This window comes from Macaca fascicularis, chromosome 3 (assembly GCF_037993035.2).
Source record: "Macaca fascicularis isolate 582-1 chromosome 3, T2T-MFA8v1.1".
NCBI classification, from domain to species: Eukaryota; Metazoa; Chordata; class Mammalia; order Primates; family Cercopithecidae; genus Macaca; species Macaca fascicularis.
Window position 1 is genome coordinate 8394129 of NC_088377.1, and position 13339 is coordinate 8407467.

At 42.6% G+C, this 13339-nt stretch overlaps 1 protein-coding gene across 6 annotated transcripts in view; it reads left to right on the forward strand.

Annotated features, from left to right (window-relative positions):
• The window catches only part of ERG (ETS transcription factor ERG), a 281329-nt gene that overhangs the window by 63885 nt on the left and 204105 nt on the right, over nt 1–13339 (forward strand). For all 6 annotated transcript variants that reach the window (XM_005548686.5, XM_074034013.1, XM_074034016.1 and 3 more), the window contains exon 2: nt 12401–12502. The gene's annotated coding sequence lies outside the window, so the exon portion shown is untranslated. The remainder of the gene's footprint in view (nt 1–12400; nt 12503–13339) is intronic.

Sequence of the window (13339 nt, forward strand, 5' to 3'; positions counted from 1 at the left end):
GATTCAGAGATAAAATGAGATATCTATGTATGGATGTATACATATGTAAATATAGACAGATAAACCAATTTCTTAAAAATACATCTCATTACATTGATCCATATTTATAACTATGTACATATGTGTATATACGTATATGCATATAGATTCAGATGGATGATAGATATGAGATGTATTTTAAGGAATTAGTTTACACAATTGTAGACTGGAAAGTCTGAAATTGGGAAGGCAGGCCAGCAATGATCTTTCCTTCTGAGAAAAGTTTTCCAGAGTGGGCCACAGCCCGGTGCTGCAGGAAGAAGAAGATATTACCATTAACAAGAGCAGCTAAGCTCTCCTTGATAAAAGGAAGCCCTGGGAAGCTGGTGTCTGCTCAGATTCCCTACACAAGGGTCTCAGTGCTTTTGGGGGAGGCTGCCTTTTGTTTTCAGAAAATGTAGATGGATGTGACTGGGTTGAAGGTGGGTGGTATGATAGCTGAGTCTTCCTGGGGTTGGGCCACCGCATGTCTTAAATACCAGTGTGGGGAGCCTATAAACATATATATGTATATACACATAGGTACATAGTTGTAAATATGGACCAACATAATGATATGTATTTTTAAGAAATTGGTTTATCTGTCTATACATATTTCTATACATAAACATCCATACATAGGTATCTCATTTTATCTTAGATAAACACACATGTGTGTACATTTATGTATGGACATGGAGATGGGTATAATAAGATTTATTGGCCGGGCGCGGTTGCTCATGCCTGTAATCCCAGCATTTTGGGAGGCCGAGGCGGGCGGATCACGAGGTCAGGAGATCGAGACCATCCTAACACGGTGAAACCCTGTCTCTACTAAATATACAAAAAATTAGATGAGGTGACGGGTGCCTGTGGTCCCAGCTACTGGGGAGGCTGAGGCAGGAGAATGGCGTGAACCCGGGAGGCGGAGCTTGCAGTGAGCCGAGATGGTGCCACTGCACTCCAGCCTGGGCGACAGAGCGAGACTCTGTCTCAAAAATAAATAAATAAATAAACAAACAAATAAATAAAAATAAAAGATTTATTATACCTCTGGTTACCGAAACTTAGCATTTCAGAGATGTCCAGGAAGCTAAGAAATTTTCCAGAGAAACTGGGAGGCATTACAACAGATATTAGCTTGCATGTAACTATGTAGGTGAATTTTTGTCATCAGGACAGAAGGATTAGTTCTGTCAAGTAATCAAGTGTCACACTGTTTGGCTCACAAAGGTCAATCTTTCCATGCTTCCTGGGTTTTGACTGTGAATGAGTATTGCTGGATCACGACAGAGAGGGCCCTGTGGTGGAGATGACGCACAGAAAGTGCGTCCTGTTTGCTTTCTCTGCTGCTGAACCCGCGTATGTCTTTCTCTATACTTAGCAGACAGTATGGTCCTCAGGAATACATAGAGGCTGGCTTTGAATTCTGAGTTTGAATTTGTGTTTGTTTGCTTACCCTACCTATTATCTTCACATGCCTCAGTTTTCTGAGAAATGAGAACAGCTCTCTCAATAAACGGACCTAGTGATTAATACTATGAAAGGCTCTGCCTGCACCTTGCACTGCTGAACAAAACTGTTACCACCACACAGAAGAGCAGTAGCCTTGCTGGGTTAACTGGGTTCGTGATGAGCTTATTTTTTACAAAATATTTAGATGTTCTAGCTATTATAAAAAGAGATTCCCCCCCCACCAGTCCCCCACCAATTTTTATGTAGAGAGGATCTGGTCCTGGGATTGCAGATTCCAGAAGGCTAGGCCAGCAAAGAAAATTCTGGTACTTAATTGTGTGTTTCTCAGCCAAAAAAAAAAAAAAAAGAAAACACAATGACATTTCAAGCAAGAAAAGAAACCGCTAGTGGTGTGTTGGTTCATCAGGCAGGTGTGTGGAAAACCAGACCACCAGCGAGGTGCTGCCCTCCAGGAAGGCTCTGTCCTCCAGGTGCGGACCCTCTCCCCCTGTCACTGAGAAGCTCTTTCATCTCTCTCCGTTCGTTATCACGGTCTCCATCTTAAACCCTACACACTGCCTCTGGAAAGTCCTGTTGTTCTTTAAGGGCGGAACTCTCCAGAGCCAGCCCTCACCGCCCCTGCCTTGCTTCTGCTCTGAGGTGGCCCCAGCAGGAGTAACAATCCTAGACCCTGACTAAGCAGAGCTCCCGGGCTTCCACTGGCCAACCTCACAGGCCCGGGGTCCAAGGATGCACATGCTCATTCTTGGGGCTGAAACAGAACTCCCCATCTTCACTGAGACCCACCTTTCCTGCCCTTCCATCCTGCTTTCCTTTCTTCCCTGCACCTTCTGTGCTTAATTGGCCACAGGTTCTGACATGTCTTCTCATCTCCACCCTGTCTCCTGCATTCCGAGGCTACCCCATCTTCATTACCTTGGGCTGGACCATGGCAGCCATCCTGGAACTGACCTCTCTGCCTCTGGCCTTCCCTCCCTGTAGTCTCCTGCCTCATGAATCATCCCAGCAGCCTCTTTGGGAAACTTTGCTCAGCAGGTGCTCCAAAAATCTCAGCTATTTTCACAACAAGATTCGGACTTCCTAGCCTGAAAGTCTGGACTCTCCCCATGGCCTGGCCCTTTGAGATCCACCAATGCACCCGCCATCTCCCTCTTGCCTCGTGCTGTCCTGCTTCTTCATTTTTCTGGAACTTCTGCCTGAGAGACTTGTCTGGTTTCTCTCCACCCTCTCTGTTCCAGGCCATTGTGAAAAACCCCTCAGTTCTTTTTTTTTTTTTTTTTTTTTTTTTTTGCTTTGCAAATCCCTTCTCAACCATCTCAGGAGATGACCAAGATGGCAAAATCGTTTTTACAGTTCTGACGGGGGTTCTATTAAATGGTCTAATTGACTCCTCACGTGAAGTAGCTGTGTTGGCTCCCTGTACAGAGTCTTCTGCAAGCTGCACTTGATTTCTGTTTTGCCTAAGTTATTGTTTTTGTCTGGATTGCCTTCCTCTCTGATGTCCATAGAAGTTCTTCCTATTTTTCATGATCTGGGTTCTCCTATTCAAGGCTGAAATGCCTTCTTTTCCTCTCTTTCAAATGATTCCAGTTCTTACTGGAGCAGCTATGTGTCCTCTTCATCTGCATCACAAAACCTGGGTCCGCAGGCTTCCTCTCCTGCAGGGCATGTAGGCTCTTTGGGAGTGAGAGACACACCTTGGGACTTTTCTGTCCCGTGTGGCCCCGTCCACAGCTCTGTGCATGGGGTGAGCGCTCAGTTCATACTTGTTAAAGGACGCATTGATGATGGAGTCCATGGAAAATTCTATACAGATGCAGTGCATACCTGTGAGGCTTCACAGGTTAACGGGAAGGCGTGTTGTCAACCTCACGTCCTGAGTGTAGGGGAAGCACACTTGTGGCGGGGCTCATGATTTCTATTTTAAATATCAAGGATGATTTTTAAATTTTTATTTCCCAATAGTGTCCGGTACAAATGAGGTGATCTTTGTGCAATCCTCATAAACCAGCCAAAACTCAGTGGAAATGGAAAACCTGATTTCGGTGCTCCTGGTGGCTCAGTACCCATCACTGAAATCCCAAAGTGTTTTTGGCAAAGCCGATGGGGATAGGACTATTTTCATGAGTTCACGGTTCTTTGAAATTCCTCACCCTTAAGGAGCATAAGGAAACCTTTTCCTGTTGGTATTCTCTAAGTATTTGGCAAGTTTTTTTTTTCAACAATGTAATATACAGAATTGAGAATCTGAAATATTTTTCTTTTTTCTTTCTGCTTTTAATGCTGCTTGATTTTTCCTAGGAAAGGTTCTCACCTCTATTTGCCTCTCTATACTATATCTGCCTCCTACAAGTATCAAAGGGATGCTGAAAGAATAAATTTTATCTAAAAAATGATAACTTGTAATAAAGTCTCTTACATGTAATCTCTCTATTAATATAACTTGTCATTTTCATTCTATTATAGATTATTTTGTACTTAGGAATTTTGCTTTATCTAAAATATTGAGATGCTAATATGATATTGATTAATTGCCAATTGGGTATTTTATATACAACCTCAGAAATAATTACGTATTTTTTTTTTCTGTCCAGTATTGTTCATTTGAAAATATAAAACAGATCTCATTGCAAAGATGGTTATCTATACATTTGCTTCTTTGAGATTTGACCTTGTAATTATATCAAGACAAAATTCATTTTGAACGTCAAATTTGCCTCTAAAACGGACTTCAAGATTGTATTCTCAAAGATATATTGTGTTTGATGAACTTTCTTAGAAATACATAATGCTTGTTTAATCTGTGGCTTGCTTTTCAGTTGTCTACTCTTGTAAAATGACTAAATATTTGTTTTTCCAGTTGAGCTTAAGGAAAAAATCCCCGGTAAATGTGTTTTCTTGAACAGAAGGCTCAGTGTAAAGCAGGAGAGAAGTCATATTTGCAGTTGTTTTTACTTTCTTGATGTCATCTGCCTTTCAAATGCAGTCTGTTTTCCTTCAAATCTCTCATTTTTACGGGGGGCCCCAGGTAGACCCTGGTTCCCACACTGAGGGACATTGCGCTGTTTTGCTGTTGTGTGTTTTGTTCTGGTAGAAGCTGGCAGCCACATCCTCAACTCTGAGATCACCTTGAATGCCTTCACATGCAAAATGGCATGGCTGAGAAAGAACTGAAAGTTTACTTGGGTCCAAGAACATCTTGGGCTTTACAGACTGGTGCCCACAGGCACATTAATACCTGTGTTTATTTTGCTGTCTCCTGACAAAAAAAAAAAAATGGTGACATGCATTGGGAAGAAAGGTTGATTGAATGTCATGAATGGAAGAAAGGCTGACCCTCCAAAGCAAAATGAAATGAAACCAAACCACAATAACAACCAAATGGAACAAGACTGGCAAGAAGTGTATGGTCATGGCCAATACATGGCTCAGGCATGATTCATGGAGACCCTTGAGATTTTCTTCCAGCAAAACTGCACTGTTATGGTTTAAATGTTCAGCATTTCTCTATGACTTAGAGTAAGTAAAAGGGGACCCTTTAGGGAATTGTGTAAGGTTCTAAGGATTGCCTCACTGAGTTCTAAAGTATAGCAGAGTTAGTGGTGCAGCAATTTACATAGGAAAAGCACACACACACACACACACACACACTCACACACACAGAGTGAAGGGAGATAACAATAAGTAGCCCACATTTTGGGCTATTAACTGGGTTTAGGAAGCAAAATTGCTCGAGTGGAAGTCACTGAAGAGCACCCAAGCCTGCCACTTTTCCAGATTTGGAACTCCGCCTCCCTGGTTTCTTCTCTTATCACAGGGTCTCGGCGTCTAGGAGAGCAGCTGGTTATGCTGGTTTCACAGCTTTCCTCTGAACACCCTTTTCTTATCAACAGTTCCAGGCTCCTTGGTTTCTCTTTGGCTTCTGGAGCCCATGTGTGCTAGAGCTGGCTCCTCCCAACTCACTACAACTGGCAGTGATGCGTTAGAGCGCATCTTTTCCCAACTCTGCATTCAGGGACTCCCCTGGGTTCCTTGCAATTGCCCATGATGGAAATATTGACTCCATAGAAATGACCGAATATTTCAAATCATGAGTTTTCCTGTGAGAGCTGGTTGTTAGCCATCTGGCAGCACACCCCTTCTGAGACAGTGGGGTCCCACCTTCCTGCCAGAACTGACCCCACCATTGTGCTGTGAACCATGGTGTTTCCTCTTCCTCTTCGCCGGACAGTAACATCTTTAGGTCCCCTGGTCTCCTCTACTCCACTGGCTCCCTTTATCCTGTCTCTAAACATACCTTCTTTTCTCATCCTTCAAACCGACTGAGCAAATAAGATAAACCTTCTTTTCATTGGTTTGTAAATGCCTTGAGGGCAAGACTGAGTCTTGTGCATTGGTGCATCCCTAGCTACTAGTAATTTCTGAAGTACAGTAATGCCCAGCAAATGTTGGGTGGGTGAAGCCAATTAGTGCTTTTCATTTTTGTTTTCATTGTTTTTTGGTTTTGTTTGTTGGTTGGTTTGTTTTCAGGAGCCTCACTCTGTCTCCCAGGCTGGAGTGCAGTGGTGTGATCTCAGCTCACTGCAACCGCAGCCTCCCTGGCTCAAGTAATTCTCCTGCCTCAGCCTCCTGAGTAGCTGGGATTACAGGTGCCCACAACCATGCCTGGCTAATTTTTGTATTTTAGTAGAGATGAGGTTTCACCATGTTGGTTTCACCATGTTGGTTTTGAACTCCTGACTTAAAGTGCTGGGATTACAGGCATGAGCCACTGTGCCCTGTGGCATTAGTGCTTTTCTTTGAACTGCCACTCCCTCCCTAACTTTGTTGCTCAACTCCTTCCATGAGTAGCCTACATTGCCCTTTGCATATCCTCCCTGTCTTTAACTGCCGAGCCATTTGGAAACCAGCTTACTGCTCTCAGGCTCCTACAACATTTTTTAGAGGACCACAAGAGGTTTTAAGTTGCCAAATCCAGGACCTGTTCTCAATGCATATGGTTGGTTGAATTACTTTCTCCTGGACATTAATCTCTCTGCAGGTGCAGCGCTGAACTTTCCATCTTACTGAATGTCCTTCCTTGGCTTCCATGACTTAGATCTTTCCTAGTTTCCTCCTTATGCTCTGACTGCTTGCTCCTCTTGTGTTCTTGGCTGTTTTCCTTTTCCTTCTCAGTCTGAAAATATTTCAGACACTGCCTTTAATCCTCTTCTGCCTCCCTAACTCCCACTTAGACTCTTTTGCCCCCTTCACCCCTGGACCTTCCAATAAAGAAAAAAGAGGAAGGATTGCAGAGTTTCTGTTTTTAAAAAGCTCTCCAGCTGATTGTGATGCTCAACCAGGCTACACTCTGGCATCGGGGATCAAGCAAGGCAATGCGGGAGTTGGCATTTGTGATTTTTTCTTTACAACTCTGTCTCTCTCACTAGACTCTGAATTCATTGGCAAAACCCATCCCTAATTAGTGTTTAACTCAGCACTCGGCACATGAAGGGAACTCAGTGTGGGATGGATGGATGGATAGATGGATGGATGAATACATGGATGGATGGATGGATAACTACATGGATGGATGGATGGATGGATGGATGGATGGATGGATGGATGGATGAACAATTGTATGAATGAATGGATTTGAAGGGCAGGTTGAATTTAGATCATGGAAGAAGACGATATTATCAGTGAAATCATCCCTTAATTATAGAGACAAATCATTCAACATTTCTGAGCTCATACTCTGTGCCTTGTGGGAACATAAAGTGAAAGACTCTTCCCCTGCAGTGTGCTTCTTTGGAGAACACTTCTCTTCTTCCCTCTCCTCATCTATTTCCTCCACCTTTCGTGCTCTCCTCCCTGTTCCCAGTTATTGAAATGCTAAGTGCCCATCAACTGCTCTGTTGCTGCATCTTTGGTACCTCTCTTGTGACCCTCACCACATTCTGCCTCCACTCAGTAATTTAATTAAAAGCATAACCTCCACATCATACCCTTTGTTTATTGAGGGGAGGTTCCATGCCTCCTCCAGTACCTGGACACTCAACATGTGCATAGACTGAGATAGGCCACTCATCATTGGTAATAGTTATTTATTTCCTAATTCTTAGATATAGTGTTGTAAGTATGGAGATCTATAAGCTGAGCTAATTTCCAGCAGATCATTTTATTTTAAAATTAGAACTGAAGAGCATATTCAGCATGTCTGTGTGAGTATGGATACAGATGGTAAAAGAGCTGAAAGTGACTTTTTTGAACATGGATACTAGAGTGTATGGGATACTTTTGCTGCCAGTAATAACAATAACAACAAAAATAAGCCCAATTCAAAATGGTTTAGTTAACAAGGAAAATGCCTTTGATGTGCCTAGATGCCCTGTCATGAGATGCCTTCAGAGTTGGTTAATGCTCTTCCCTACTGTAAATAAAAACACAGGGACTTCCCTCCTTTCCCCTAGACATCCACAGCGTATCGGTTTTATCCTCAGGTGACCTCTTCTCATGGTCCTGGGATGGCTCTCACAGTTCCAAGTGCCACACAGACAGGACTGCTACTCTGTGGCCTTTCTTCATCAGCCAGTACTTTTCCTAGAAGTCCTCTAGCTCGCTTCCCTGAGTGTTAGATTGATCAGAATTGTATCATGTGCCCTTCCCTAAACCAATCAGTGGTGAGAAGAGATGGTGCCCAGTGATAGGATTTACACTGGTGTTGGGGCTGGTCATCCTCCGTGGGTCACGTGGGGGCAGGCAGAACACCCAAGCAAAAGTACGTTTCCTTCTATAAGGGAGGAAGGGCAGCCAGTTGTGTCTGCTGCCATTGCCACCTGTGTGTGGCTATAAATGGAAAAAGCAGGCTGCTCCGTGGCTGTGTTCACCGTGACTGTGGGGATGGATGACTGCTGCCGCTGTGTCCTTGGCATTGCTGGTGGCAGTGGAGCCTTCTCCCCAGGCTGCTGTCACTCACGTAAGGTCCAGGCTACTTCCTGGAGTGAGGGTACCTTTTCTGGAGTTTTCTTTCTTCACAGTAGCCAATTCCACCTATGGAATATTCACTGCTGCTTACACGTGGTGTCCAGGGAGATCTGTGCATAGAGAGTGGTTCTCTTGCCTAGTGTTTTTGGGGAACAAGGCCGTCATTTGTTCCTGAATTTAACAATGCCTTTGCTGGGCATGGTGGCTCACCCCTCTAATCCAAGCACTTTGGGAGGCTGAGGGAGGAGGATTGCTTGAGGCTAGGAGTTTGAGATCAGCCTGGACAACATAGTGAGTTCTCACGTCTCCAAAAAAATTTTTTTAAAAATTAGCCAGGCACAGTGGTACATGGCTCTTTTTCCTGTAGTCTGAGCTACTCGGGTGGCTGAGGCAGGAGGATCACTTGAGCCAGGGAGGTCTAGGCTGCAGTGAGCTGTTGGCACCCCTGCATACCAGCCTGGATGACAGAGAGAATCCTGTATCAAAACAAAAACAAAAACAGAAAACAATGCTTTGCCTCTGTCTATCTGGACCTTCAGCAACCCCGTCTCATTGGACTTGCACCACCTCTCTGGAGTCAGAGCCTCTTCCTCCCAGTTTTCAGAGGAGCAAACTGAGGCTGAGGGAGGCTTCGTTGGCTGCTAGTGGGTCTGCACAAACGTGGGACTCCAAGCTCAAGGTTCTTTCTGCCTCATCACGGCTGCTTTGACACATTAAGCTTACCCTTCAGGTACTCAGATGTGCTTAGCTTTGGCCATTTCCAGTCCATATTTCCTGATGATCCGGTGCCTTCTTCTCCCTCCCCACACGGAACACAGAGCCTGATTGAATACTGAATCCCAGGGGTGATGTGGGTTGTCCCACTGGCCAGGGGCAGGGCTGGGGGTTGGGTGGGAGGGGGTCTCTTGCAGGTCATGTGACTCCTTGACCTTGACTTTCTGCCATTGCCGGACCAGGGGCAATTGAGCTGGGTTGAGCAGTTTTTACTCTTACCAAAGTTCTCAAATGGCTGTATTTTTTGAGTTCTTGAGTCTGGTTTACATAATTTTCTGACTTTGTTGCTTTGATGAGGCCAGCTGTTACCTCACGCGGCTGGTAGTGTGCCTTTCTCTGGCAGAGCTTCTCTTCCTGGACTTTGTGACATCTTTTTGGATCCTTTGTGGCTTCTCAACTGTGTTACGGATAATTTACGTTGTCAGGTAAATGCTCTCAGGATAAATGAAATATTAATAATGCCATAGTGCTAATTTAAAAATACCCATTGCACATATTTAAGAGAATCCTCTCTGGGCTTGACTCTGGGCTTTAAATCAGGCCCGACAATGTCTCAACCATAAATCAAATTATTCTTTCAGCCTAGTAGAGGTTTTGGCACGAAAACCTACTATAGAATAGCATAGTATATGAAATCTTAGTTCATGCCTTTAAAACTCTTATTCCCTTTGCAGAAATTGGAAACCAAATACTCCTTTAGCCACTTATCCATGCAAAACAGTTAACCAAGCAATAGTCAATATTGGCTTTTGGATTTTGGGAACAGGTTTATTAACTCAAGATTTGCACAGCTTTGCAAAGCATGATCTACTTTACCGTCCCCCTCTCCCATCCCCCTCCTCCCGTCCCCTTGAACATCAGGCCACCGAGCAGGGAAGGCCAGCTCCTTGGGCCCATGTACGGCTGGATGGGAAAAGAACACATTACAGTGAAATAAATGCTTTAAAAGCATGTTTAGGATTATAAAGTTATTATGCTTTAGTTTTCTCCCCTGATTATAAAGAAGAATATTTGTGGTTTAGAAAATTTGGAAAATACACAAAACTATAAAGAAGGAAATAGGAGTTCAACTTTTCAGATGCTATGTGTAAGTGAGAGGGTGCACTCTGTGTCTTTCTGTGCTTGGCTTATTTCGCTTAGCATAAAGTTCTCCAGGTTCGTTCATGTTGTCACAAATGACAGGATTTCTCCTCTAAACGCTGAATAGCATTCCATTGTATATGTGCACTGCTTTTCTTTATGGGCGTTTATGTTGATGGACACTTAGGTTGATGCCATACCTTGTCTGCTGTGAATAATGCCGTAGTGAATGTGGGAGTGCTGGTATCTCTTTGACATACTGATTTCATTTTCCATTTTCTTTGGATCTATCCCCAGAGTGGGATTGTCAGCAGTCATGTAGTATTTTGATTTGTAATACATACAAAATTGATTTGTAATACATTTGTCAAACATACAGTATTTTGATTTGTCATTGATCTTTGTGTTTTTGAGGAACCTCCATACGGTTTCCCATAATGACTGTACTGATGTACATTCCCACCAATGGTGGGCAAGAGTTCCCTTTTTCCACATCCCCACCAACACTTGTCTTTTTGATAATGGCCATTCTAACAAATGTGAGATGACACTCATCATGCTTTTGATTTGCATTTCCTTGATGATTAGTGATGTTGAGTGTAGGGGAACTGGGGAGATGTTGGTCAAAGGACACAAAATTACAGTTAGGAGGAGTAATTTCAAGAGATCTATGACTTGAACTTGAATAGACCTATGATCTATTGACTGTAGTTAATAACGATGCATTACATTCTTGAAAATCAGTAAGAGTAAGATTTCAAGTGTTCTCACCACAAAAAATAAATATGTGAGGTAATGCAGATGTTAATTAGCTTACTTTAGCCATTCTAACATATATATATATTTCAAAATGTAATGTTGTACACAGTAAATATATATATATATATATATATATATATACTTTTTATTAGTTGGTTTAAAAAATAAATAATTTTATAAAGATTTTAAAAAGAAGAAAATAAGAACTATTATTTCACACTGGAAAGCCAAAGACCATGACTGTTAACCATTTTGATAACTTCTCTCAGGTCATCCTCTTTCCTGCCTTCCCTCCTTTCTTTCATCCATTTATTTATTTATTTATTTGTGCAATATTGGGATGATATTATGTACGTGGTTTTGTACCCTGATTTTTTCCCCCAATAATGTTATGTTGTATTTTCTGTATCACAACAAATGCTTTTCTGTGACATTTGGGTAATTTGTCTCTATGCATAGGTTTGGAAGACTTACGTGGAGTAGGCTGGAGGCTTCCTAAGTAGAGTGGGAGTGTCAACTGGCCTGTGGAACCATTTAGAAATAATTCTGCCCATTACAAATATTGATTTGATGCAGTACTTAAGATGTTTTCTAATTTAAAAATATTTTCAATGGAAACAGATGCCATTTACAATTTCTCGTGTTGTAGGGATTCTACTAAATATAGTATTTTGGGATTGAATATTTTACTTGGAAAGTTGTTTAAGAAATTCCCGTATCTAAAAAAAAAAAAAAAAAGAGAGAGAGAGACTGGATTTTGGAGCTGTGCTAGCAGGCATATTGTAAGAAAGATTTTTTTCTTTCTATCTTTTTAGCTTGTTAGTGTTCTAAGATTAAAAAAAAAATACGGATCGTCCTAGCATTTACAAAGTAAAAGGGTTGTTTCTTTTCTGGGACTAAGACAATTGCTTAATTACAGTTCTCAGGATGTTTTCTAAACTCTAAATCCCACTACCCTGTTCTGAGCAGCAGAAAGTGCTAACAGAATGATCTGGGGAAGCCATTATTACCAAAGCTGGGGGCTGTGAGGAAAAGAAAACATTTTCAAAATATTTTCTGCGTAAAAGTGTATGTGTGCTTCAGCATGCCAGTTAGCTTGGCCTTGATTTCACTCCCAATTTTTGCTTCATAATGCGGGGCTTCCCTCAGAGGAGAGGAATGTTACCCCCTTTTTTTTTTTTAAAGGGAAGGATTTAAGTTCTTTCCCCTTTTAGGATATTTTAAAATAATGTTTAAGAAATAGGTTTTGTCGATACATGTACAGTTGATCCCTGGCATTAATATTTGAAAACAAAATAAGGTTTAATATTCTTGAACTTATATTCAGGTTATCCCAGGATCTTTGGAGACCCGAGGAAAGCCGTGCTGACCAAAAGCAAGACAGATGACTCACAGAGAAAAAAGATGGCAGAACCAAGGGCAATTAAAGGTAAAACGAACAGAACCCGAATAATCCTATGCTGCCTAGTCAGGACCCTGTTTAAAAAATGTGGATATGTAAATATTTTGTGTCTCTACTATTTGATGTTTATGGTTCCAAACCTCCACAGACCATTTCTGGATTCTTTGCTGTACTTGGATGAATTATGTTGGTTCTACATGACACCCTTGACTTCCCCTCAGATAAGATGCCCCATTGCCCAGCAATGTTCCTGTTCCTGGCCCTACAGTGTGGAGGTTTTAGAATTACTGCCTTCTTAGTTCTGTAGTCTTACACCAGCCCCTCTTTTCTCCATCACCGTCTGCTCTCTTCTCCCTTTTCCAGAGGAACCACAGGCATGGTGTCTACAGACTGCTGCTTTTACGATCTTTCCATTTTTCTATCATACTACTGCATTTGGCTTATAGTCATTTTGTGGTTATTTCACCTGAATGCAATTGAAACCTCCTTTCAAGGGGCCCACCCAGGCAGTGAATCTTTGTATTCACAAAACATGCCACAAAATAAAAATAAAATCCAGTTGGAGAAGGAGAGGGTCAGCACCCTGTCTCTAAGGCACGCCCCTGAGGCCGGCAGGAATGCTGGGACTCCCTTGGAGAAGCCCTGCAGGGATCAAGGTTTTGGGGGTGCTCACATGATACTCATGCAACCCACAGAATGTAAGAGTCCCTCCCTTGCCGGAATGAAGCCAGGGTCGTTTAGTAGAAGGAATAGCAGTCCATGCAGCCTGAGACATGCCTTGACCAGGGTCAGCGTTCAGTGAGAAATGGTGCGACTAAAATGGATGTGGCTCCCGAGGCCATGTCCCCACCGTGAGGCCTCTAG